This window comes from Teleopsis dalmanni, chromosome 1 (genome assembly GCF_002237135.1).
Source record: "Teleopsis dalmanni isolate 2A chromosome 1, ASM223713v2, whole genome shotgun sequence".
Classification (NCBI taxonomy): domain Eukaryota; kingdom Metazoa; phylum Arthropoda; class Insecta; order Diptera; family Diopsidae; genus Teleopsis; species Teleopsis dalmanni.
In genome coordinates, this window is record NC_051846.1 from 141,016,869 (window position 1) to 141,020,777 (window position 3,909).

The following is a 3,909-nucleotide window of genomic DNA, read 5'->3' on the forward strand; positions in this document are numbered from 1 at the left end:
CCAACCTTTAAGCGGTCTCTTACATAATTACAATTGTTTTATGGCCAAAGCGTCACGCGTATTTTGGCTTTATTGCGCAAGTTTCTGCATTTGCAGACCTGCTTCGATTGTTTGAGCAAATGTCATGTGACCAAAGTTTGACAGTTGAGCCAAAAACAGCTGGCATTCGTACGCAAAGTTTGTAAATAAAAGTTGAGTTTGGTGACAGACGAGTGGAAAATTGCTGAAATAAATCAAAAATTATCGAAGTGAACTTGAAATTCGCACTAAAAACGCGAAATTAGTGATTTACATAAGAAACCAGAAGAAACCGAAAGTGATGCCGCCGCGTCTTTGCTCTTGCGATTCGCAACGCTTTTTGCTTCCTGGTTTAACTGGTTCCCAACGCAGCTGATGAACCAAATCGAAACGAATTAAAATGAAAACGAAAACGAAAGTGTAGTGAAGTGTAATATTCACCAATCCAAGAAACATTTCCAATATTTGCTTTTGTTTAAATTCGGTGTGAATTTCGATTTTCAAGTGTTGCCAATCGATGTAATTAGCTGCATTGTTGCTAGCAACACAATGCGTTCGTTATCGACCATTTGTTGTGCTGCGCCTCTGCTGAGAACGACGCTGCCGTTAACGCTGTTAACGCCGATACCAACGTCGACGCAGCCGGTAAGGCAATGTCACGTTCCGAAGTTCACCACGTGGTAAGTTTTAGTGAAAGAGATTATATATTTATTTTTTTTATTTTTTTTTATTATTCGTTTAATTACATTTTTTGCGTTTTCGGCGCTAGTTTTCCAAACACTTTGTTCGGTTTTAATTTATTTCAGTTTTTTTTCTCTTGGCACAGTAAATCTAAATTAACTGAACTGCAACAAAAACTTTGAGTCTCACGTTTTTACTTCAGTTTCGACTTTTGGCATTTTGCCAAAGTGTTTCACTTTGTGTCAGTGGCATTTTGTGAGGAACAAGCGTTTTTATTTGCTGCTCCGAGGTCAGGAACAAACAAAAGTTGCAATTGCTTCGAGTGCGCTTCAGTAATTTTTCTGCAATTGATCGCAATAAAACAAACAAGACACAATTGAAAAATTAGGCTCTGGTTTTTTGACACAACAAGAAAAAAATGTTGCTTAGAAGTAAAGTTTAAGTATTCGTATTATTATTATTATTATCATTATTATTAAGTTGGGTGTTTTGCACTGTGACCTGCACTGTGTCACTAGAGCGGCTCATATTATAAGGGGGGAAATTAAAAATAAATTTTTGAATGGATGTACTTCCTTGGAATATGCCATATTCCCAAAGTTTTGGAGGAATAGGATTAAAAATAACGTTGCGCCACTCGAGCAAACTTGGGTTTTCAGTACAAAAGACGGAAAATTTACAATTCAAGGTCATTTTTTATCTTTTTTACTTATTTCAACAACAATTAATATATACTCATTTGATAGATAATTTAAATATCTTCAATAATATCAATCAATTAGTTAAGCGACTATGGTCTGCTCTCCATTTCATAATACCGTAATACATGCTACGATTTAGTTAATTATTTACAAAAAACTAGAGTTTCAAGAAAATCTTTTTTTTCAGTAATTAATATATTGTGTTTACTATGTTTCAATCTGACTTGTTATTTTAAGAATAATTTTTATGATAATGTTCCACTACTTGCAGAACATATTGCTTTTTCTCTTCATTTTTTGTCAAAATCGAATTATAATCCATCATAGGCTAATTCCTCCTTCTGTACAATCATTTACTACAAGAAGTTAGAATTTAAGTGTATATCTATAATCTTATCTCTCTATCCATATCGAAGGATGGAAACTGATTTCCTCTTTATTTTTTGTCAAAATCGAATTATAATTCATCATAAGCCTAATTCCTCTTTCTGCACAATCATTTACTACATGAAATCAGAATTTAAATCCATCTCTACAATCTTATCTCTCCATTCATGTCGAAGGATGAAAACTGATGAAACTTGTCGACAGGCAAAACCAATCAAAAAAATTCACAAAATCACTAAGGTTCTTTGAGGAAAATGACTTCAACTCAGTGTGGGTTCAAATTATCTAATATCTGAAGGATTAAGCTTTTTATTTTTTTAACGTATTTAAATGATGAGCGACTAAGATTTGCAATAATTTTCCACCTGATATAATGCCTATTATATCTGATATAACATGCCTTTTTAAACCTATCTTCTATCCATCTTCTATGTAACAGTGTTCAGCACACTTCACACACATATTTTGCGTTCTCATTTTCTTCCCAAGCACGTCCTTTAAAATATTAACAATAAAATTAACAATGGTGGGAAAGGTGACCATATAGCAGTTTAGAGTATTATCAAATATCTATCAACAGTAGGCTTTGAATATTATTTTTTATACTTAATTATTCAAAATTATTGTTTTTTGAGATTGCAAGTACCAAAGTTTAAACTTGTGCCCTGCCAAATTTTAAGCTCAGAGTCCGTATTCATTAGCCAACTGACCCAAAGATGTACTTGACTTTTATGTCCGAACTTGGAGTATTGTTAACTTTACTGGAAAATAAAGTCCAGTAATGTTAAATCGTAAGATCTTGGTTGATTGGTGGCATTACCAAAACGGGAAATTGCTTGACCTGGAAATTGCTTGACATGATCGCTGACGAGACTTCGATGCAAAATTTACCTATGGTAGACTCATCAATCTTGTTCTTTTCGCAGTTTTAACACGTTCATTGGCTTTTCGATATTATAAGAAGTCGGGTCTTAACTCTTATCTGTGCTAATTGGGAAGAAATTTGTGTTTGACGTAACTTATCAAAAAAATGCCGCCAACTCGGAATCATCAAATCAATAGTCCTTTTTTCAAATATTTCCTGGTTTAGAATTACAGTAAAATACACTATTTTTCAAAATTTCATCTGTTTAGTCTCAACCTATCATGAGAAGATCATAGCCCAGCTAGAAAGCATCTTGGTGGCATAAGTATGGAATTTTAGTTTGTACTGCTTATGTATGTGTATTGTAGTCTATCAAAGCTTACCCATATAGGAGTTGGTTTCACTGCGAAGTTTTTGGTCACAATGGCATAGATATTCACGCAAAAAGGTTAGGCCTATGTTTTAATATTCAATATAGTAGCTGTGGGAATTATAGAAAAAGTGTGTCTCAGGACAATTAGATCAGTTGAAGTTCCGTTCAATCCAATAGGCTTGGTACATTTTTAGTACAATATAGTAAAAACGTTCTTTCTGAGCAAATTTCAAAACAACTCAAAACTCGAAATAGACGTTTTTAAGTAACACAATATAGTGTTTATTTTTAGTAACTCTGAATTTCTTGATTTGACCATCCACAAACAATATATTCCATATGCATTGGCTGTGTTTCTAATTTCATTTGTTTATATATTATGTGTATTTCTGCTTCCGCTGAAAGATCAGTGAGCGCTATTATTGTCAACTTATTACTATAGTAAATTACATAACACAGTGAAGTGTAATATGAGCTACTGAGTGTAGTGTAGTCTTTCATGGCTTTTGTTCAGGTGTACTGTATTGGTATTTACCATTTAATAATATGCTTGAATAATATTCATTAACAAACATATGCTTTTATGCAAGATTACAACGGAGAGTAGCGAACTCTATGGAATAATGAAATTCAATGTTTGATAAGTGGTATAATGCTTGGTTATTAGCTAAGTGCCAAGGATTGGAATACCTTCTGCTCAAAAAGTATCCGGATTTTGTTGTTTGTTAACTACTCCTTAAGTAATAGACCTTTTTCAAAAGGTCTTTTTTGTTATGTTGGTATACCTTTTCTTGACATATGGTACAAATTTGAGCGCCCTCTGTCAATCAGTTTGTTTACAGCAGTTGTTAATGTGAGACTACCTCAAGTGCATTTAGCGATTT